Source organism: Corapipo altera, unplaced genomic scaffold (genome assembly GCF_003945725.1).
Source record: "Corapipo altera isolate COAL_440 unplaced genomic scaffold, ASM394572v1 171, whole genome shotgun sequence".
In the NCBI taxonomy this organism is placed as follows: domain Eukaryota; kingdom Metazoa; phylum Chordata; class Aves; order Passeriformes; family Pipridae; genus Corapipo; species Corapipo altera.
The window spans coordinates 1137465-1161545 of record NW_020884972.1 but is presented as its reverse complement, the minus strand read 5'-3'; the positions used below and the strand labels follow the sequence as shown (position 1 = coordinate 1161545).

Below are 24081 nucleotides of genomic sequence, written 5' to 3'. Positions count from 1 at the left end.
CAGGAATGGGGGGTTGGAGTCAGAACTCCCCAGACCTGGTGAGGAATATGTTGTTCTGGGATACTTGAGCTCGAGTTTATGGCTTATGTATTCACCTGAAAAACTGATTTATGGACCTTTTGGATGATCTAATTGGAATAGTTATTTCATAGAATTGCGGCATCCCGGAATGGTTTGGGTTGGGAGGGACCTTAAAGCCCATCCAGTGCCACCCCCTGCCATGGGCAGGGACACCTTCCACTAGCCCAGGTTGCTCCAACCCAGCCTTGGACACTTCCAGGGATCCAAGGGCAGCAACAGCTTCTCTTGGCAACCTGTGCCAGGGCCTCCCGACCCTCCCAGGGAGGAATTTCCTCCCAGTATCCCACCTAACACAACCAGGAATAAAACTCATCTGGCAGCACATCTTCAAATCCAAACAGGCTCACACGGAAGTGCCAGCTAATAAAAATATAAACCACCAACATTCTCAGGTGGCTGAAACTCCCAGAGCTCCAGCAAAGTCCATGGGATTGCTCTGCTTCGGGAGAACTGGGAATCCAGTCCACATTCCTGTCTGGTTTGTTTAAAATCATTGAAACACAGAATGGTTTGGGTTGGGAGGGACTTTAAAGCCCATCCAGTGCCCCCCCTGCCATGGGCAGGGACACCTTCCAGAGCCCAGGTTGCTCCAAGCCCCATCCAGCCTGGCTTTGGAAGGGCCCAGTGTGGCTATGCCATGAGTGGGGGATGAGGGGAGCTTGGCATTCCAGAGTAATGGGATGGTACAGGATGCAGTCTCTGATCCACACACAAATTCCATGCTGATGTTTTCCATTTTTCCTCACAAAAAGGGACTCTGAAAGTGTTGTTCTTGGACAGTGGTTTTGAGAGGAGCAATCCAAATATTCCCTTTCCTATTCCCTCTGCCCCGGTGCCTCAGCAGAGCCTTGTCAGGGCCTGGTTTTCTGGCTGCCATGTGTGTGTTCAGGTGTGGTCTGTGGTGCCAGAATGGGACAGGAGGGACTCAATCCATGGATTACTGAGTGTCCCAGTGGTTCCTCCCATGGAACTGGGAGGATCTGTGAGGTCAGTGCAGGTCTCAGTTACTTCATCTTCTTATATCTTAGTATTACTGAAGCCTCTCACACACAGCATGGTGCCTGGTGAGAGTCTGGGTCACTTTTCCATGTCCCCTCCTCCTTCAGGGGTAGGGAGGTGGCAGGACTAGGGCTTTCCCTGGAAAGAAACATATGGGAAGCTCTGGAATTTTGTTCTTGCCTTACTGACTATTGGAGCAAAACGGGCTGGCTCTTTTTTCCTGCTGGAACTGCAAACAACTCGTGTGTTCCATGTGCCTCTCCCACACCCTCCCCCCTCCTTACATAAAACCCCAAACCCCCTGTTCCACCTGCACTCCTGACAAAATTGCCTCCCAAATCACGGCAGCAGTGTCATGGAAAATTTCATTTCGGAGTTGTGCTAACTCAGAGAGGAACAGAAAGTGTCAGCTCCCGTTCCATCTCCTCAGCAGAGGGTTCCAGAGCCGGGCTCTGTCTGCAGTGAACGTGGCTGAGCTCAGGAGCACGCAGTGACAGGGACACTCTGACACTCCCAGACTGCCTTAGGAATCACTGCCACTGCTCCTGGGGCACCGGGCATCTGATAGCACAGCTTGCTCTGTTGTCCTGTTCTCTCTCTCTGTTTTTTCTGCCAGGCATCACCCTTCTCAGCCAGGTTTACCTCCCTCAGCTCAAAGCAGGCATGCTGTGGTGCTGTGGTGCTGTGGTGCCCTGGTACCTGCCCTGGGCACTGAGCAAGTGTTGGCCACTGATACTCATGTTTTAGCAAAGAGAGAGTTGTCATTTGGAAAATGTCACACCTTTCACACTTTCCTTGTGATCCCAGAATCACAGAGGTTGGAAAAGCCCTCCCAGAGCATGGAGTCCAGCCTGTGCCCCATGCCCACCTTGCCACCCAGCCCAGAGAGCTGAGAGCCACGGCCAGGCCTTCCTTGGACACCTCCAGGGATGGTGGGTCCACCTCCCTGGGAATTCCAGTGATGGGGGGCTCTGCATTGCAGCCTGGATCTTGCAGGGCCCTTGACTGCCCTGTCAGGCACCAAAACATCCCAGTTTGGGAGCCTTTCCTCTCCTCCTGGCAGCAGGAAACTGTGGCCATGGTGCTGCTGCTGCTCCAGAGCTTTTGCTCTGCCCAGCTGGGTGAGCTGCTCCCGGCCATTCCCAGGGCTCAGAATCCCAAGGACTGTAAGGATCCTGATTTAATATCAGGGGGAGATGGCACATCTATCCCAATAATCAAATTGGCAGACTATTAACAGGAATCCACGAGAAGGTGGAGCCAATAAGGTGATAATGAAATCCAGAAGGACTCACTGTACTTGTGGTTTTGTGGGAATTGCTTCCCTCTTCATTGCCTTTCTCTAAAAAGTAAAGTGGAGCTATTTTCAAAACCTCCCAGGTTTTGAAACTGCAGCATGGGTTCTGTTGAGATCGTCTCAAGGTGCTTTCTAAACACTTTAAATTAAAAACCAAATTAAAATTTACTTCTCCTGAAGAGTTTGTAAGTCTGAGTGGTCACAGGAAGAAGAATATTAAAGGAAGTTGATTTAACAGACCAAGATGGAATGATGAAAGCTGTTCTGGCACAGGAACTGTGCTGCCATAACTCAGAATGGAATCCAGAGCTCTGAAAATAATTAATATTAATTCATTATTTGTGTAACATAAATCATGTAATTAGCATGTGCAATTTCCATTTCAAACTTGGTTAATTTATTATTTTATGTCCTTGTAAACTCTGGTTGAATCCAGCACCTTGTTTTTATCTTAATGGAGCTTTTGTTAATTAATTCTTCTCTACCATAACTTGGGGCTGGTTTTCTGGCTGCCATGTGTGTGTTCAGGTGTGGTCTGTGGTGCCAGAATGGGACAGGAGGGACTCAATCCATGGATTACTGAGTGTCCCAGTGGTTCCTCCCGTGGAACTGGGAGTATCTGTGAGGTCAGTGCAGGTCTCAGTTACTTCATCTCCTTATATCTTAGTTTTGCTGAAGCCTCTCACACACAGCATGGTGCCTGGTGAGTCTGGGTCACTTTTCCATGTCCCCTCCTCCTCCAGGGAATGGTTGATGGGTCTGGAATGAAGCTGAAGTGCTAAAGGTGAGGGTTGATCTTGCAGAATCCCAGGACAAGGGCTCTGTCTCAGTGGCCCAGGGAAGGGATGTCGAGGCCACAGGGACCAGCTGGTGTCCCCATTTAGCCTCCCCTGCAGGGCACAGCACCCTGGGTTAGTTTAGATGGGATGTTGGGAAGGAATTCCTCCCTGGAAGTGTCCAAGGCCAGGTTGGAGCAACCTGGGCTAGTGGAACATGTGCCTGCCCATGGCAGGGGATGGGATGATTTTTAAGGTCCCTTCCAACCCCAACCATTCCATGATTTTTTTGAGCAAGCAGGGTTTTCTCATCCTCCTTCTCCCAGCCTTCTCTCCAAAGGCTCCTGGAGGGATTCTTGGGCTATCCAGAGTTCAGGGCCAGGAGCTGGACTTGGATGATCCTTGTGTTTCCCTTCTAACTCAGGATATTCCAGGATTCTCTCCCGTTCATCCTGCCATGAGGAACAGTGCCCATGACCTCACGTGTGGCACGGGGCAACTCGGGTTTGATTGCTATGAAAATACACAGCAGCTGCTCATTTATTTCCCTCTAAACTCCCATTTTTAATTAGCTGTCTACTAAGAGAAATATATCAGCACACCACTGACAGTTAGACAGTCAAAGCTGTATTTTTAGTTCCTGTGCTCTGGTTTTCCCTCTTGATGCTCATACTCTTCTTTTTTCATAATGTAAAACTATTAATTAATGAGAGACTATCATTCACACGCTGCCACTGGCTGTCAGTAACTAACCAATATGATTTAAAAACACCTAAATAACAAAAGTGTGAGCAGGTAGAGGTGGCAGTGAGATACAGGAGATGAGAGAAGTTAATTGCTGGACTCTAAAATATGTGGGGAGAGGAGGTGTTAAAAAAGTTTACGGGGGAAATTAATGAGGTACAACAAATTAATTAGAAAGGCTAAAGCTGGAAGTGAAATTCTAATTAAAAAAGCAGCAAGGACACAGACTGGAGTCTCAGGGGCAGGAGTGGTGGTGCTGGTGTCGACAGGACAGCACCAGTGTGAGGACCTTGCTGCAGGTTGTTTGGAGCCCTGGCAGGGAGTTCTTGCTGTTGAGCTCCCCCAGAGCAGAGGGTGAGAGGCAGCACAGCAGGTTAAAGGGTGTCGAAGCCAGAGTGTGCCCAGTGACCAAGAAGGCCAATGGATCCTGGCCTGGCTCAGGAACAGTGTGGCCAACAGGTCCAGGGAAGTGATTCTGCCCCTGGACTCAGCACTGGTGAGGCCACCCCTGGAGTGCTGTGTCCAGTTCTGGGCCCTCAGCTCAGGAAGGACATTGAGGGGCTGGAGCAGGTGCAGAGAAGAGCAACAAGGCTGGGGAAGGGACTGGAGCACAAGTGCTGTGAGGAGAGGCTGAGGGAGCTGGGGCTGTTCAGCCTGGAGAAGAGGAGGCTCAGGGGAGACCTCCTCACTCTCTGCAACTCCCTGACAGGAGGGGGGAGCCAACTGGGGGTTGGTCTCTTTTCCCAGGCAACCATCAGCAAGACAAGAGGGCTCGGTCTTCAGCTGTGCCAGGGGAGGGTTAGGTTGGAGATTAGGAAGAATTTCTTTGCAGAGAGGGTGCTCAGCCATTGGAATGGGCTGCCCAGGGAAGGGGTGGATTCTCCATCCCTGGAGGTTTTTAAGGTGAGACTGGATGTGGCATCAGTGCCATGGGCTGGGAACCACGGCGGGGTTGGATCAAGGGTTGGACTTGATGATCTCTGAGGTCCCTTCCAACCCAGCTGATTATATTATTCTATGATTCTATGATTCTATGAGGCTTTGCCTCAGCCCTGCTGGGCTCAGCAAGAGTTCTGCATGTCACAGCTGCTGGTGGGGACAGGCTGAGCTGGGTTGGGTGTCCCCAAGGACAGAAGGATGCAGGTGTGGGGGTCCCAGCTCTGCTCTCAGCCCTGCCTGTGGTTCTTCTCCCTGGGGGAGCAGCAGTGGGCACGAGGTGATAGGCAGGGCAGGGGCACATGCAGAGGTCAATAATGCTGAGACATCCCAGGGAGGCAAGAAGCTGGAATTGTTTATTGGATTTACAAGTTCATATTTGAAGGGTTCAGGGTTTACATATTCACCAGGGGGCAGAACTATTGCAATTAGGGACCTTACAGGGATGAGGTAAAGGGGAAATCCTAAATTACAAACTTTTGGGTCTTAGCACTTACATCATAGGGGAAAACCCATTTTATCTTAGGGGGATTACATGGGGGAACGGGTAACACAAGGGGAGAGATAAAACACAAAAGGTCTTCTGCACAGGCTTGATGAGATCAGAGCGTGGTTTCTCCAGGCTTGGGCAGGACATTCCAAACCCGTGGCTTCAATGGATCCTTGTCTGGACTCTAGATGGAGGTTTTTTCCCCAGTCTCTGTCAGCCCAAGACTTTTGTTTAAACTTAGCAGTTCTTCTTTTCCTCACATCCAAATTTTGGAATGCAACAGGCACACAAGCAGGGTAGGAGCAGGAGGCTGCTGTCGAGCAGGTGCTGTGGACTCAAGGATGAGGTGCAGTTGCAGGACACAACTACCTCGTCCTTAAAACCTCCCTCTCCAAAGAGTCAGAGATTCTCTTTTGTGCTGTGTGCAGGCAGAACCCTCTAATGGGGCTGTGGTGCCTCTCCTGATGGGATCACCCTGGGACAGCCCCACTCAGCCATCCCCTCCTCCCCGCTCTGGCCTCCCGACTCCGCTCCACGTGTGATAAGTTCCCTCTCCCGGGGTTCTCTCTCCCTTTGAAAGGAGACATCTGAGCACTGAAATGTCTTTTTCATCTCAGAGCGTGATAATGTTCTCTATCAGTCTTTGCTCCAACCCTCTTGGTACCAAAGAGAATAAAATAGTGCCCCTTGATTTCCTCGGCGAGTCTGGATCAAGCCTCTGCTTTTACACTTTTTTGGGATGTGAGGAGGGAAAAACGGCCTGAATATTAACAGACAAGCCTGAGACAGTGTTACAGCAGAGTTCCCAAGGTATTCCTTATCTGGGTTTTTGGATCACATGCTCTAGGAGGTCATCTATTAATAGGCTGTAAAAGCTCACTTGGTGATCATTAAATGCTTTGAATAAATTACAAGTCATTCATTTGAGGGAGATGTCGTGTTCAAGAGGTCAGTAATTAAAGCAGTGCTGGTTCCTTGTTAATGTTTTACCTTTAGCTGGTTAATCAAGTCATAGTAAAGATCCTTTCTTAACACATTAAACACACACTTGACACACAACATGTCCCTGAATTTGTTGATAAGCACCTTGGAATGATATTTGGATTTTTTACAGATTCCTTCTGTTCTCCTTAATGACTATTTTGGTGCATTTTAGAAATCTTTTAAGCAGAATCCTTTACCATCACTGGCACCTGACTTTGCTACTCCATTACGTGTCAGTTCATCCTTTCATCTTCCTCATTCATCTTCCTTGTTCAGTATCCTCCATGAAAAGACTTTTGGAAGTTTACTTTAGATTTGCCATTCTAAATGTTATATATTACATTGTCTGTTAGGCTGCTCTCTCCCTGCATGTGACCTTTTAAAGTGGCCTCAGAACTGAGCCTCTCCTCAGAATATCCACGAAGGGGCTCCAGCCACAGAACTCTTTGCTTAGACATAACAGCATTTTCCAGTCAAAAAACCAGTGGAAGGGTCATCAAATCTGCATTTAAAGCCTCCTCCCTGTTGCACTGCAGTGTGACCATGTTGAATTTGTTTGTGCTGCAGTGCACTGAGCCACATTTACACGCAGATTCTCTTTTCAATATCACTTTCCAACCCCAAGCCATCCCAAAGTGCTTTCCCAAGTCAAATTACCTATTTATGGACCTGTGCAAACTAAGCCTGATGTGCAGGACTGCCTGGGCAGCTTTCAGCACTGTAATTGTCTTACTGTGTCTACTAAGTAGTTACAAATCTCATCACTCCTTCCTTCCCCTCAGCTTGTTCAGCATTTCTCAGCACTGAGTGCACTGGGATTTAATTTACTGGAATTGCTGCCATAGGATCTTTCCCTGGATGTTTCAAACAAGGTGCTTGGTGTGGCTGCAAAGCTCTGAGCTCGTGTGGAGTGGAAAATCAGGGAATTATGGAATGGTTTGGGTTGGAAGGACCTCAAAGCCCATCCAGTGCCACCCCCGCCATGGGCAGGGACACCTTCCACCATCCCAGGTGGCTCCAAGCCCCATCCAAAACTTCCAGGTGTGAGGGAGTGAAAACAGTCCCTGCCAGGGCTGGGAGGACAAAGCCCCAGCCAAGCTGGCCTAGTAGCTCCTTTGGAAGACTCTCCCCCCTCTGGGATATTTGCTTTATTTCTGCTCCTGTGTTTCCTCCCTTGACTTGTGTGTGGTTTCAAACAGGAGTCCCTGAGCTGGGCTTAGTCCCTGGGCAGTGTCCTGTGTCAGTCTGGGTTAAATCACAATGTTATCCTGCCTTTCTCAGCAAATCTTCCCATTGGACACTGACTGACTGAGAGAACAAGTCACTGCTTTAATTTAGGCCCTTTCTGTTTGTTTTTTTTGATGCCCTGGATTAGCAGCCGAAGGTCCCTGGAACCATCTCCCCCCCAGGATTGAAGTTCCCCACGTGTCTCTGGACTGTTCCAGCATGGAAAGGGACTGGCCTGGGCACTGCACAGACCATGCTGGTGCACACAGACAAATAGGAAGGTCTTGTGCCCTGCAAACCTGCACTTTGGATGGTCCCCAGGGAAGTTTCTCCTGTGCTGGAGTCGCTGCTTCCCTGTCCCAACCTGGGCTGAGGGCTCAGGTGAGGGAGCTGAAGTGGGAGCAGCTCCTCCCTGCCAGCCAAGCAGCTGCCCTGGGGCTTTATTTTGGGAGCTGGCCATCCACTGGGAGCCCAAATCCCAACATGGACAAGACTAAAAGCAATTCCTGCCTGGGCAAACCAGCAGGTCTTTGACAGAGACCAAAGACAGCAAAAGGAGATGGTTTTGTCCTGAATAACATTGTGGGTATTTTATTAAAATTAGGAAAAACCTGTGCCCTGGTTCCTCTCCTCAGAGCTGCAGTTTTGTTGCTCAACCCCTCAGGCAGTGCCAGTGCCAGAGATGAATCCCAGGCTGGGAGCATGACTGGATAAACTGGATAAACTGGATTTCCACCCGGCCATTTAGGGTCCATAGCCTCAGTGACTTCTCTTAAGCAAAGATAACAACTTGAGCTTTTAAAACCACAGGAGGGACAGAGGGAATGTTTTAAGTGCTTCAGGCTGCAGGTACTGATGGAGGGAAATCCAGGTGGGAGAAGTTAATGGAGTAAAGCCTCTGCTGGCAAGGACTGGGAGAGCAGGGAAGCAATCCTGGTGTTTCTTGGATCCAGCCTTTATCCCAAAGCTCCCGGGACAGGATCTCTTCTCAGTGCCATTAACAACTGACCCCAAAGGGGTCCAGGATGAAGCAAAGGGGGCTGATATCAAAATAAACCTTAAGGTTTGAACTTAGGTCGTTCAAAACACTGGGATCTTTGTGATGGACATGGGGCTAAACCAAAGCTCTTCTGAGCAGATACTGTGGCCCCCAATCCTGTGGTTACTGACTGATGATTCCTAGGCTGGGAATGAATAATCTCCATGAAATTACCCTTTTTTCCCTTCTTTTTGCTGAGATAGAAATGCTCTTTCCTTCTCCTTTGAGATAGGAATGCTCTTTTCTAACGCTGGTGTGTCAGGGAGGATCAATAAGTTCATCTCTTTTCTTGTGTCTCTTCTTCTCCCCAATTATATTTGATTTGAGTTTGAACTGCAAGTGTTCAGTTACAGTACTTGGGAGTTCTCTGGCAGAAACCTGGATAATCTGGGGCAATTTACTGAAGCTTTTTGTGCATCAGTTGCCTATTTTTAACCAAGATAATGAAAGTTTGTTCTCCCTGTCTGTGGCGTCTCCTAATCCATGTTCCTGACCTTGCCTGGGGCCCAAATTTATGTAACATCCAGGTTACAATGTAAACAATCCTGTTCATCCTGTATTTTTCTTTACCCATCAGGTTTATGGGGATTTTTTTATTATTGGAAACCCTTTACCTGTGTTTGTTCAGACAGAAATTATATATACCAGGACGTGCAGGGGAGCATTTTCTTCTATTCCCTTTCCTTATTGGACTAAAAGGAAAGGTGAGATGGGCAGAAGCACCAAAACATTCCTACAGCTGCCTCTCACCTTGAAACCACTGGTGGAACCCATAAATCTTAAATATTGGATTTAAGGTTTGGGAGATTCTTGATGGAAATACTACCAGTGGAGAGGCACCCCAGGGATTTACACCACACTTGGATTGAATTATTCTTAGGGAAGCATTTTGTCCTGTCAAGGCACTTGTCCTTTGCTGTCAAGGCTGCAAGCACCAATTTCACTTCTCCAAAGAGGACCCAGAATAGGCTGGAAATTAGTAAGTACAAAAAATTCTGGCTGGAATTATTATAATTTTGGGTGTCATGGAATGATGATCCCGTGAAATGCGCTCCAAATAATAAGTCCATCCATAATTGCACATAGGCAGAGTTTCCTGGGCAGCCTTTTGCTTTTGTTTAGGTTGGAGATTAGGAAGAATTTCTTTGCAGAGAGGGTGCTCAGCCATTGGAATGGGCTGCCCAGGGAAGGGGTGGATTCTCCATCCCTGGAGGTTTTTAAGAAGAGACTGGATGTGGCATCAATGCCATGGGCTGGGAACTGCAGGGGTAGTGGATCAAGGGTTGGACTTGATGATCTCAGAGGTCCCTTCCAACCCAGCTGATTCTATGACTCTGTGATCCCAGGGGGAGCTGCATCGGAGGGAAATGTGCTCTGCACAGAACCAGGGAGGCTTGTGAACTGCATCAGGAGCCTTCAGAGTGAACAGCAGCACTTGTACAGCCTTGGCCCGAGACTTTCAGAGCCACTTGGGGGATTGGGAGGCTCAGCTCCCATTAATTTTAATAAAAATTTAGTACCCAAATGCCCTGGGTAGTTTTGAAAAATCCTCTCTTTTAGTGGGAGGCATAAAAGTACCCACTTAGAATTAGCTGAGTTGTGTGTGTACTTAGTTAGTGTTGGATACTTCAGAAGGAGGTGATAAAATATCCTGTTGCACACAATTATACCCTGACCTGCTCCAGGGGTGGCATCCTCTTCCTGGCTTGTTGTTGGCTTGAAGCTTGGGAATTTATCCTCCTTTTTAGCTCCTTAGCCCACTTAACATAACTCAGGAAGTTCTCAGTGACCATAAAAACGTCTCACGGCAGTTTAAGTTCTACTCCTTTATCAATATTGGGATTTAGGAAGTAGGACACGACTCCTAATTGTTTTACTGAGCTCTGACATGTGAACTACAGCTCTCATTAGCACCAACTTCCACTGCCAGGGAGCCTGTGGAACACAGGAAGGGATTTTCTCCAGGATGATAATCCTGTTTATCACTGTTAATGATGGCTGATGGCTTTGGGAGGCTTCTCAGGCAGCAAAATTTAGGGGACTTCGGTGGGGGGGGCCCAGGTGTTCAGGTTTTCTGTTCAGAAAAGATTTACAAAGATTTAGCAGAGGTCACTTGTAAGACAGGATGACATTTTGGAGGTGTACTGGGATGGGATGCACATAGAATCGTTAGGGTTGGAAAAGAATTCCAAGATCACCAAGCCCATGCTTTGACCGAATCCCACCAACTCATGGAGTGGGATATTCTGCTCCTTTTCTTTAACACTTCCAGGGATGGGCACCCCACACACTCCTGGGGAGCCTCTTCCATGGATCAGATGTTCTGTGGATCATTCTCCACTTGCAGGATGTTAATAACACTTGAAAACACCTTGGGTGGGATAATCCCTCCCACATTTCCCAAAGCTCTTCCATGAGCTCCCACGGATTTGTTATCCCGTGTTATTGGCAGGGATTCCCAGTCATTCCAGTTCCAACTGCCCTTCATCACTCCCACCATAAATAACTTTGGTGCAGCCTCTGTTTTGTACCTTTGGGGCTCAGGGAGTGGTTCTGTTGTATCTCTGTGATCACTCACCCAACGTAAGACAACAGCTCGGAGGAAACCTTGTAGTTTGTGTTGAGTACACCTGCCTTCCTAATTACTACATGCCAGGTTTAATTGTATGACTGCAGGTACCTGAGCAGCCTAATCCCCGTGACATGTTGTGACTAAAACAGCCCACGTTCATTCTTTAGGTACATGTTGCCCAAAATTGAAATATTTGTCTTATTTGACGCAAAATGTAATTATCCTAAAGAACCCAAAGGTTCTTCCTCCTCCCCTCCCCCACTTTTTTTTGTCTTCTTTATTAGCACTGTGGCTCCCAGTGAAAGTGGTTTGGCATCACTGCTCATTAGCCAAATAATTTCATTAGCAAATATCAGGAATTTAGGCAGCCAGGGTGGGAAAAGGGCAAAGCAGAGTTTTACCTTCAGAAAATTCTCAGGTGCAGATCAAATTCTCTTGGTGTAAATGTAAGAAACCACATTGATGCAGCTTCATTCCCTTCAAGCAGAGACAAATTTAGCTCTCGTTTAAAACCAGGGCACCAGATTTTATAGATTGATATTGAAATCATAAACTGAGCTGGACTTTAGCAGGGAAAAGCCTAAACAGCAACAAGAGCTTCCATGGAGAGACAAGATTTATACTGGCCAAGTGTCTTGATTGAAATCCTGTGACCTTTCATTATTTTGTGGTGCTGTAATTTAAGCTCAGCCCTGAGAACCCTGGACAGTCAAACCTCAGCCTCCAACTCTGACCATGGCACTGACTTTTTGTGAGTCCTGAACTTCTTTGGAGCCCTTCAGGCTCTGCCTCGTGGTCCTGTCTGAGCTGAAAGGTCTCAAAACCTTTGATTCAGTGAAAATGGGGGCAATCTCAGCATTTCACAGGGCCAGAAACGGAAGGATTGAGAACAGAAACAAGTATTCTGAGGGCAGATAAAGCCCAGCTCTGGGAGCAGGACGTGGCCCAGGCTGGGGTGTTGTTGCTCCCAGGAATGATGGGCTGAAGATGGTTTGGGTGAGTTTTTAGTCAACTTTTTCACATCAGGGTGCTGCTGGTCAGAGGGTGCACTGCTGGCACAGGGCCTGGGCACCCAAGGGCCAAAGCAGGTGGGTAAAGATCCACCAAAAACCTTGGCTTTGGTTCCATTCAGGTGAGGGCAACTTTGCTGGGACCAAGTGTCTCCAGGAGCTTCTTCACCCTCAGCAGGAGTTTATCAGAATGAGGCCTTTGAGTTCTACATCAGTACACAAGTGCTATTGATGGGCCAGTCGGTTTAATTAGAGCCCTGGGGGGGAAAAGAGGGAATGCAGACCTTGGAAAAGAAGGTGCTGTAGGAGTTAAGCTGAGGACGTGAGGCGCTGGCTCAATTCCCAGCTTTGTCACAGTTTCCTGGGTGACCTTGGCCGAGTCACATAATCTTTCTTTACCTGAGTGCTGTGTGTGGGAGTAATGATGTCTCCCTGGGCAGAGAGACGCCTTTCCTGCTGCATTCTGATGCTCCAGTGTCTGGGATCACAGGTGTTTCTGGCAATTCGGGACATGACTGTATAGATTGTTCTCTCCTCCGTGTGTCTGGAGCGCTCGGCAGGCACAGAGCTAAACAAATACAGATACAGTCACACAAAAGCCTGCTGGATTCCTCCCTCCACACTGCAATCCTGGCAGATGTGCTCTCAGCAAGATTCCACCATATTCCACAGCTGAGCGGAGCCCGTGTGCTGGGGAAACAAAAGAAGAAGATTAATTAGGTTGTCATCGAGTGGAATTGGGGTTGGGGATGCTCTGGAGCCCGGGAGGAGCTTGTCCATTTTTTTAATTATAGAAACTGAGAGGGAGAGGGGGAGAGAAGCCTGGTGTGAGGGGCAGGGTGGTGGCCCAGGTGGAGTGGAATTGTTTGGTGACACAGGGAAGGGTTTGGGGACGCTCTGCTGGCTGTGGGTTGTTTGGTGACACAGGGAAGGGTTTGGGGATGCTCTGCTGGCTCTGGGGTTGTTTGGTGATGCAGGGAAGGGTTTGGGGATTCCTGGCTGTGGGTTGTTTGGTGACACAGGGAAGGGTTTGGTGATTCCTGGCTCTGGAGTTGTTTGGTGATGCAGGGAAGGCTTTGGGGATGCTCTGCTGGCTGAGCAGTGCTCACTGCAGGGGGTGGGGACACTGAGCATGATGGGGTTGGACAAACAAATGTCATCTCTCTGAGCCTCTGCAGATGAACTGGCTCATTTCTGGAGCTCATTGGTCCCTTAAGCTGCACTTTCCTGCCAGCCCAGTGCCATCCCCTCTGGGGAGCCTGTGCAGGCATCTCTGAGTGCTGTCCCCTGAGCTGGGCTGTGCCAGCACAGGCAGGTGCAGCAGGAGCAGAGGTGCCCCCAGGGAAGGGCAGATGGTGTCTCAGCACCTCTGAGCCCCTGGAGTGCCAGCCCAGCTCCGAGTTCAGCTGCTGCTGCTGTGCTTGTGCCCCCCGAGAGCTGGGGCTGCCTGGGCTCCCTGCTCCTGTGCAGTCCTTTGTCCTGGAGCACCTTCCGTGCCCCCTCCAGAAAGTCTAAGCTTGGCTTGCACTGAAAAGCAGCTTTTTTCCCCTATTTTTCCCCAGCCTAAACTTATTTATCTGAAAGCTGAACTTTGCTTGCAGGCAAATGGATTTTTGGGATCAATTCTTTAAAATGAGGCAGTGACTCAGTACCAGGCTGGAATGCAGCTCCCCTGTTCAAACAACAACAGCAGCCACCTGCAGTAGGGGAAAGAGCTGCCAGTGTGCACTTGGAGACCTGTTGTATCCTCCTAAAGATCCAGGAGGTGATCATTACACTCAAATCCTTTCTAATTTAGTTCTGCTCCATTATATTCATCTCAGAAACGAGCACCTGCTTTATTTGTTCCTTCCTTTAAAGAGGAGGGAGGGAACTGCTTTGGGGCTTATTTCAGCCCAGGTGATATTATCCCGACTCCCTCAGCTCTGTTTGCAGTTGCAGTTGGAGAAGAAGCTGTTCTGGTTGTGCCTTCAGGGACTGGAGGCCAAGCTCAAGTGTTTTCTCCTGGAGATGAGGGTTTTGAGGTGGGACAGATCTTCATGGGTGGGTTGTCCTCTTCTCTGCCCAACTGACCCCAGGTCCCAGGCCAAGGGAGAGCAGCCCCAGCCAGCCTGGCCCTCTCTGGGCAGAGCAGAGCAGCCCTTCAGGAGTGGCAGAACCTGCAAACACGGAGGATCTTTTCTCATCCGTTGTTTTTGTGGCGGCAGGAACTCCCCCCATGGCAGCCCCCCATGGAATTATGGAATCATGGACTGGTTTGGGTTGGGAGGCACCTTAAAGCCCATCCAGTTCCAGCGGGCAGGGACACCTTCCACCATCCCAGGTCGCTCCAAGCCCCCATCCAACATGTCCTTGGACACTTCCAGTGATCCAGGGGTGGCCACAGCTCCTCTGGGAATTCCAACTCAGCCCCTGGTCAGGTGTTCTGCCCTGATTTAAGGAATTCCACTGGGGGGTGTCCAGGTGCTCCACAGAATCCCTCATTCTCTCTGCCCCCACGGAACGTGCTGCTTGCTGGCGGTGCTGCCCTGGAAGGAGGGAAACATTCCATAAATCCTTCTGTCTCCTTGCTGTGTTATAATCTATAGGAGTGACAGGGTTTGGAGGCTTTTCCATGCTCCCTGATGCTCATTTCCAGGCTCCCTTGCAGCTGCAGCTGCACTGGGATTGCTCTGGGATTGTCCCAAGGACACGCCGTCCCTCGGGCTGGCAGCTGCAGGCTCAGGGAATTCCAGAGGGGTTTGCAGGTATTCCAGAGGGGTTTGCAGGTATTCCAGAGCCTCCAGGCAGCCCCTGGGATCCCAATGCCAGAGGATGCTGTGTGAGCCACCAGGATCCCACAGCTTTTTTTTCAGGAATCAAAAGGAGTTTGGGAAATTGTGTTTGTCCTGGTCTGGGGCAGTTTGTCACTACAAGGTGTGATGGGAGCAAGTCTGGGCTCTTTGTGCTTGGATAAAGAAAACATGGAACAAAGCTGCAATTACCCAAATCAACCCTCAGTTCCAAGGCAAGAAATCATTCCTTGGTAACTGGTAATTAACATCTGCAGAGTGATTTGCATGAGAGTCAGAAAGATGTACTCTGTGACCTTTTCTTTCAAAGCTGACAAAGCAAATGAACGTGGGAGGGGTCAAGGTTGGTTTGGAGGGACAGGATGAGAAGCAGTGGCCTCATATCACACCAGGGGGGTTTAAATTGGATATTAGGGGGGAAAAAAAGCATGGAAAGGGTTGTAAAGCATTGAAATGGGCTGCCCAGGGCAGTGGGGAAGTCACCATCCCTGGAAATGTTCAAAAAACACGTGGATGTGGCACTTTGAGGACGTGGTTTAGTGGTGACCATGGGGGTGTTGGGTTTGATCTTAAAGGTCTTTTCCAACGTCACCAATCCTGTGATTACGATGTTTGATGGTTGAAGGGTGTTTGCCCGAGCCACAGCACAGTTTTTCCAGAGATATGCCAGTTTTCTATTCCAACCCAGCAGCTGGGGTCTCTTACCCATCCTCTACCCTCTCCAAACTGGCAGATACAGCTCAGAGAACACCTTTGCTGTTCACATGGGAGCTTTATTCTTTATTTTATTGTTTATTATCCCTATGAAGAGATTCTCATGAATACTTTAGGAGACATTTGTAAATAGAGCCTTAATTATTTAAAGCCATTTTCCCCCTTCCTTACTTAAGGGCTGCCTTCCATCCACCCAAGCTGAATTTATTGCAGTACTTAATAAGTTTAATTTCAATCAAGTTTTGTATGTACACATCTCTGAATCTTGTACCCATCTCTTTGCCATGGGCTTGTTGGTTTGTTGTTTCTAGAAAGCTGCTTTTGTCCATAGTAGATGGTCATGTTCTCATTATCAGCTTCATTATTCAACTCCTCTTGGACACAGTGTGTGACTGGCTCAGGCTCTGGGGATAATCAGGTTGCCAAGACAGCTGAAATCAGCTGATTGTTTGAATTCAGCTGTTTTCCTGAGGATGTCCCAGCCCCTCTGCTCTGGTCTGGTGAGATCCCACTTGGAATCCCATCCAGCTCTGTGGTCCCAGCACAGGAAGGACATGGAGCTGCTGGAGCGAGTCCAGAGGAGGCACCAGGATGATCAGAGGGATGGAACAGCTCTGCTGGGAGGAAAGGCTGGAGAGTTGGGATTGTTCAGTCTGGAGAAGAGAAGGATCCAGGGAGACCTAATTGTGGCCTTGCAGTGCCTGAAGAGAGAGACTGTTTACAAGGGATGGAGGGACAGGACACAGGGAATGGCTTCCCACTGCCAGAGGGGGGTTAGATGGGATATTGGCAAGGAATTCCTCCCTGTGAGGGGGGGGAGGCCCTGGCACAGGTTGCCCAGAGAAACCGTGGCTGCCCCTGGATCCCTGGAAGTGTCCAAGGCCAGGTTGAAAAGGGCTTGGAGCAACCTGGGATGATGGAATGTGTCCCTGCCCATGGCAGGGTGAGGGGCTGGATGGGCTTTAAGATCCTTTCCAACCCCAAACATTCTGGGATTCTCTGATTATTTCCATGTAGTGGTCAGATCTGTTGGTCTCAGCAGAGCTCCAGGTAAAAAGGGCAATCACAGGATCATGGAATCATTAAGGTTGGAAAATCCCTCTAAGATCAAGTGAACCCCTCAGCCCCTGAGCCATGGCCCCGAGGGCTCCTCATGCCAGGGGGGTGTGAGCTCAGCCCTCCTCCCCACTGCAGTCCTTGCAGGTGGGATAAGGGATCTAAATCCTTGGATAGGTTTATGCAGGTGAAGAGAAGTGGTGGGGAAAGGTGGGATTGAAGAGAAGTGATGCTTCTCAGGAACACCAAACCAAGCCCACTCAGTATCTATTAAATCAGATTATTTCTGCCCCCTAGGAACCAGCCTGAATTCACCACTTCCCTTTCTCTGGTCCTTACTCACCCCCAGCCCTGCTTGGGAGCTGTTCCTGAGGCCCAGGACACGGGTTAAGAGGTGATCTGGCAGCCAGGGCCATGCCTGGTGTCACAGCAGCTGCTCAGGGCTTCCCTGGCTCCTGCTCCGCTGAACAAACACTCCAAACCCCAAATAAAGACAAAGCTCCACCAAAATCAACAGCTGCTCCAGAGCCAGGCAGGGCTCATTAACGGGGAGCAGGTGCTGCTGCAGGTTTCCATCCATGGCATCCAACAATCTGCTCAAACCCAGCATCAGGGAAGCCCAGGAGGGAAGAAACCATCCCTGGAATCCATGTGTAGCAGTGGAAGTGTTATTTTCGTAGCTGTTGCTCAGGGTTTTCTCTGTCTGTGGTTCGTTTTTTTCACTTCCTACGCCCAAAATGTCACTCAGCCAGAGGCAAGGGTCCACCCAGTGCTCACAGTTCTATAGTTAGGCCCAGAAACCCCAATTAATGTGAGGGCTCCCCCTGCCAGAACCCCCTGAAGGGCAGCAATCGCCCCAAGGGGCAGCACAGGCAGATGTTTGAGTGTCCTACATTCTTCCCCCAGAGTATTTTTCCTGCCTATTTTAGCAATGTCAGAGCTTTTATGGGGAAAATACCCAACAAAAAACACCTCTGGAGCTTTTAGAAATTCTATCCCAATGTAAGTTTTCCAGGGGCTCAGGAACACAAAGGTTCCTTTCCAGCTGTGTTGCAGGCAGGGAGTTGCCTTTAAACTCCAAATGCCCCGACCCCAAACATCTCAGCTGCTTTTGTGCTCGTGGGCACTCAAAATTTAAACTGAACTTCGAGTGCTTCAGACAGGCCTGACAACCACAGTCGAGTTTTGAAGCCACAGAGCCGCTTTTTGAAACATTATCCCGATTTTGTCTCCTAGTAAATAAGTTGTTTTAAAGCCAAAATCCTAAAATCACTGAGGCTTTCAGTGACTGCCTCTGCTTTCGCTTTTTTTTCCCCAGCCACAAAGCCAAATTATACAGGGTATATCCCATGTAATTCCTTTTCTGGGCCTATCTTATCTCCAGCTCTTAGCTGATGTGATTGAAAAACTCTGCCATTCCGTGACAGAAATCCCAACAGGGAGCCCTAAAGGGTTCTTCAGGAGCAGGTCCAGCCATTGTAAAATGGTGCTCTCTCTTTAGATATGCATTTTTAGATAATTTATTAGATTTATTTAGATAATTTATTAATTTATTGATTTTTAATTCACTATTTTTATTTATAGGAAAGGGGGGAAAAAAAGCAAATTGCCCCTCTAGCTTTGTTGGAGCAGAGTGGGGAGTGGGTGTGGAGGGGAGGAGAGGAAAATGTTTGGATGCACTTGGATGGGAACCTGTTCTATTTTGCAGGTCCCTAAAATCCCCCAGTTTTCCTGTTTGTTTCTTGCTGTTTTGAGGGTTTATTTTGTATGTTCAGGGAGCTGTGGGTGTCACAAACCACATTCCAATGGATTGAGGTTGGAGACACTGATGGAAAGAACTGGTGGGATGCAGTCATAGAGGGACACAGCAGGAACTGTGCTGTGGATATTATTTATTTCAGATTATAGCTCTCTGAAACCAGGTTTAAAACTGATCTACTCACACAGTGACCCAGGAGAGCTCAGGTGAGACACAGATCCTGCACAGAGTCTCTCTCCATGCTGAAATGTTCCTTGGAAGCTCCTCAGGGCATGTGGAGATGGAATTCTCCAGGAAAGGGATGTGAGATGGAATTCTCCAGGAGAATGATGTGAGGTGGAATTCTCCCAGGAGAATGATGTGAGGTGAAATTCTCCAGGGGAGGGATGTGAGGTGGAATTCTCCAGGAAAGGGAGGTGAGGGGGAATTCTCCAGGAGAGGGATGTGAGGTGGAATTCTCCAGGAGAATGATGTGAGGTGGAATTCTCCCAGGAGAATGATGTGAGGTGAAATTCTCCAGGAGAGGGATGTGAGGTGGAATTCTCCAGGGGAGTGTTGTGAGGTGGAATTCTCCAGGAGAGTGTTGTGAGGTGGAATTCTCCAGGAGAGTGTTGTGAGGTGGAATTCTCCAGGAGAGTGTTGTCAGCACCTTAAACTCTGGACACAACTTGTGCTTAAGAGTTTGCAGGTTCACAGAACCATCAAGGTTGGAAGAGACCTTCAGGATCACCCAGTCCAACCATCCCCCAGCACCACCAGAATCACCCCTAAACCATCCCCAAGTGCTTCATCCAGGTGCCTCTTGGACCCTTCCAGAGGTCATGACTCCACCACCTCCCTGGGCAACTTATTCCAATGCCTGACCACTCTTGCAGTGGAAAATCTAATCTCTGATTTGAACCTCCCCTGGTGCAATTTATCCCAGAATGGCAGAGTCAGACCTCTGGGATCATCAAGTCTGGAAAAGACCTCTGGGATCATCGAGTCCAACCTGTGACCCAACCCCACCTTGTCCCCCCCACCATGGCACTGATGCCACATCCAGGCTCTGCTTAAACCCCTCCAGGGACGGGGACTCCACCCCCTCCCTGGGCAGCCCATTCCAAGGGCTCATCCCTCTCTCTGAGAAGAACTTCTTCCCCATGGCCAACCTAAACCTGCCCTGGGGCAGCTCCAGGCTGTGCCCTCTTGTCCTACTGCTGGTTCCTGGCAGCAGAGCCCGACCCCCCCCGGCTCCCCCCTCCTGGCAGGGAGCTGCAGAGAGTGAGAAGGTCTCCCCTGAGCCTCCTCCTCTCCAGGCTGAGCCCCCCCAGCTCCCTCAGCTGCTCCTCACAGCACTTGTGCTCCACACCCTTCCCCAGCCTCGTTGCCCTTCTCTGCACCTGCTCCAGCCCCTCAACATCCTTCCCAAACTGAGGGCCCAGAGCTGGGCCCAGCACTCCAGGGGTGGCCTCCCCAGTGCCCAGGGCAGGGGCACAATCCCTGCCCTGCTCCTGCTGCCACACTATTCCTGAGCCAGGCCAGGCTCCATTGGCCTCTTGCCCCCCTGGGCCCCCCTGGCTCATGTTCAGCTGCTGTCAGTCAGTCCCCCCAGGTCCCTTTCTGTCCCCCCACTCTGGCCCAGCCCGTGGGGCTGCCGGGGGTTGTTGTGGCCAAAGGGCAGGACCCGGCCCTTGGCCTTGGTGAACCTCATCCCCTTGGAATCAGCCCATGGATCCAGCCTGTCCAGGTCCCTCTGCAGAGCCCTCCTGCCCTCCAGCAGACCAACACTCCCCCCCAACATGGTGCCATCTGCAGATTTGCTGATGGTTCACTCAGTCCCCTCATCCAGACCATCAATAAAGACACCAAACAGGGCTGGGCCCAACACTGAGCCCTGAGGACACCCCCAGTGCTCCGATCCCCCTGGGATGCAGCTCTGTTCCCACCACTCTCTGAAGTTTAAGGTCATTTCCTCTCCTCCTGTCACTTGAGGCAGAAGAGCCTGACCCCTCCTCACCACAACCCCCTTTCAGCCAGTTGTGGATTCCCAGAGTTTTAACAAAGAGAAAATCCTTCCCCAACGTGTTTATTAAGAATATTTCAGAAGCAGAATTTCCTTGGGATGAGTTGGATATAATTTTTGCTGGCATGACAACTTCAGATTAGAGCTGGCAGGATTTAGTGCTTCATCTCTTTGTATTCACCTCAGTCAATAAGGCAGCAAATTTATTTAGTGTCCAGAGCCAGTTTACTGTCTGTCTGGTGCATTGTTTCACAGTTTAAAATGGCAATACATCTATAGATCTATTTTGAAATGAATGACATTCAATACCCAGGGAGAAGGATGAGAAAACCTGTTTGTGCTGGTACTGACAGAGAAATGAATTTCTGCACTGACTTGAATTTCAGAGGTTTGATTATTTTTTTTCTTAAGAAAGTTTTCTGATTGTTAAGTTTCCCCAGTTAATCCTGGGAGAAGTGATGGAAAAGAATTAGATGTTGCAGATCCCTTTCTTTAGCATGGGAGTGGCACCAGGCAAATCTTGGAGGCATTAACATCCAAACTGTAAGTGGCACTTGAGGGGAAAGGTGGCTCTCAGGTGCCAGATCTGAGGCAAAGCTGTCTTGGGGGAAAGGGAAGGAGATGATGGGTGGTTAGAAAATGCCCAAGTGAGATAAACTTTCTCCAGGGAAAATTTGGGGACAATTTTGGCTTCTATCCCACTTTTCATTATTTGGTGTGTAGTTGCATGTCAGCCTTGTCTGAGATCTGAAATGAGAAAATAACTGGGCTCTCTCCCTTCTTTCCTTTATCTCTGGCAGGTGATTATATCTCTTGGAGAACATGTGGCCTGGAATTAGTTTATCCATGTGCTTTGACCTCCAGCCCATTCCAGGCCCTGCTTGAAGCCCCCAGGGGAGGGGGGGGGTATGAGTTTGCTTAAGTCTTAATTAAAGAGATTTAGATCTTTCAGTGCTCTGTATAATATGTATATTATGTATTAATATATTAATTAATATATAAAAGAATTCTAATTTAACACATAAACTTAAAAATAAATGGGTTCATTAATGAAGTGTAATGGGCCATTTAGAGCAGAAAATGGGTGTCATTGAGAGCAGTTTTCAGATCTCTTGGGTGCTCAAGAAGTGGTCAGTGAGAATTCCAAGACATCATTTGTCAATAATTCCTGGAAGCTCCCAGGTAGTAAAGTGAAGAAAGGCAGCTGGAAGGTGGAAGTGCAGCAGGGTTGGGAGCTGCCCAGTGGAATCCATTTGCAAAGCCCCATTTGGGCTTTTCTGGGTCTTCTGTGAATTCCAGCTTTGCTGGCCCACTCCCCCCACCCAGAAAAACCCAACAGTTGTGTCCCCCAAAAGCATAATTAGCCTCAGATTTCACCTGATAAGGCATCTTTGCCAGGCTTTGCCCTCAGGGGTGAGTGCAGTTCATCCTGGCTGGTTTATCCTGTTTCACTGGGATGGATCAGAACCCAGCTGGAATTTTCCAGTCCTGCTCTCCCAGCTCCGGGAGAACTTTCCCCACCTTTAACCCAAAGAACAAACTTTATGTTCTGTACACCTCATGTTAGATTTGCAGAAACTTTTCCAGCTGCCAGAAAGGATTCAGGATTGTTTTATTCTGCGGAAACACATCCCAGAGCTGAACCAAAACCATCCAGTTCCAAAACCAGCATGAAAAGAGTGACCTGTGGATGCTCCGTGGCTGGAAGGAAAAGGCATCATCCCCACTCCTGTGCACCCCAAAAATCCTGGCAAAATCCAGGGAAAAGCAGCAGCCAAAGCACATCCTGTGCTTCAGCAGCACAGTCAGCAGTGACATTTGGGATCCACCCTGACACAAGTGAGATTATTCTCTTCCATCAGGGCAGAAATGCCCCTCTCCTTGCTGTGGTTTACAGCTGACTTTGAGTAGGGAACCCCTTCTTACACTCTAATCACAAATGTATTTATACCTCACATTTATTTGAGATTATTATTTCTGCATCACGTGCACCGTGTGTTTTATATGGAGTACACTGGTTTTGTACATTAAAATCTACAAAAGTTAGAAAATCCAAAAAGCTCTGAGGCATCAGTTTACACAGAGCACTTAATTTGTGGCCCTGCTGCCCATTCCAGCTGGATTACATTCCCATAAGGGACTAAGTAAGCAGTCGTTTACATGGATTGTTTGTGCTGCGAAATATTCCTGGTCCAGCTGGACAGAAAGAAGGAAACCTGCTTAATTTCCCTGTTATTAGTTAATTTATTTGTTGTTTCCTCTCTGTGAGATCAAACATCAGAGCAGAGTGTATTCCCAAACCAAATAAATTCCACCTTATTAAGTGCCTTATGGTAACCAATACAGGCTAAAAAAGTTAGTTGGAGCAATGATTTCACACACCTTTGTGTGGGTTTTCTCCCAAACAATTCCTTCCCAAATACCACTGGGATCTGCAACAAGTTTTTCTTCCCCCTTATTGGATATTCACTTGTTTTTGGAGTCTTCTTAAAGTCCCAGGACAAATTATTGGGGGAAAAAAATGTTATTTTGTGCTAAAACTGTAGAGTGAATACTCATTTTTATATTAGGAAGGAATTCTCCCTTGTGAGGGTGGGGAGGGGCTGGGATGGAATTCCCGGAGAAGCTGTGGCTGCCCCTGGATCCCTGGAAGTGCCCAAGGAAATGTTGGAGCAACTTGGGATGGTGGAAGGTGTCCCTGTCCATGGCAGGGGGGGCACTGGATGGGCTTTAAGGGCCCTCCCAACCCAACCCATTCTGTGTTTCTATGATTTTAAACAATCCAGACTGGAATGTGGACTGGATTCCCAGTTCTCCTGAAGCAGAGCAATCCCATGGACTTTGGTGGAGCTCTGTGAGTCTCAACCACCTGAGAATGTTTTATTTGATATGTTTTTAGCTGGCAGTTCCCTGTGAGCATGCTTGGATTTGCAGCCGTGCTGCCAGATGAGTTTTATTCCTGGCTGGGTAATTCCCCCCCACTCCTGGGTTTATCCTGCTCTGTGCTGAGTGGAACTGTGCAGCTCCAGGGATTTGCAGATCCACGGAGCATTCCTGCCTTTATGAGTTTCTCACTAATGCCAGAGATAAGCATTTCATACCTGGGAGCCATTCCACCTGTGTGGAATCATGTGAACACCATCCCTTAGGAAGCCAAAGCTGGAAAAACCCAGCAATTACTCTTTCTGCTCCACTGAAGCTCCTGATTCCCCAAGAACTTTGAGAGACTTTTTCCTTTGCTTTAAAAAAAAAAAAAAAAAACAAAAGCTAAATTAATTGGAAATGACAAGAGGAAAATGATCCAGCTGAATGCTTTGATAAGCAATCAAGGCTTAATAGATTAGAAAATATAATTAATTACTTAATTATACTCAAAGTGGTTGTTGTTGGTAGATTGTTCAGTGAAAAGCCATTGTTGGGTGGGAGGAGGTGCCTGTTGCATGAAGATCAGGACCCAGGAAGCCTTTGCTGCTGGCAGGGACTCGTGGTGAGCACAGGGATGTTCCACAAGTTCTCCAAAGGCTTCCCAAGCAGGTCCTTCCCCCCGAGGGTGGTTGGCACTGAAAGGTTTCCCCAGGGGTTGGTGTTGGCACTGAAAGG

The 24081-nt window shown here is 48.7% G+C and overlaps 1 protein-coding gene and 1 long non-coding RNA gene across 4 annotated transcripts in view; both read left to right on the top strand.

The window, feature by feature from the left end:
* LRRTM4 (leucine rich repeat transmembrane neuronal 4) overlaps positions 1–24081 on the top strand; it is a 204957-nt gene that overhangs the window by 153281 nt on the left and 27595 nt on the right. The window lies entirely within an intron of this gene.
* LOC113957581 lies at positions 3059–21404 on the top strand. Of its 2 annotated transcripts, XR_003531220.1 has the most exons (4): positions 3059–3161; positions 18665–18779; positions 20795–20869; positions 21282–21404. It is a non-coding gene; the product is annotated as an uncharacterized LOC113957581 (long non-coding RNA). The 2 variants fall into 2 exon arrangements; XR_003531219.1 differs by lacking the exons at positions 3059–3161; positions 18665–18779 and adding an exon at positions 19001–19182.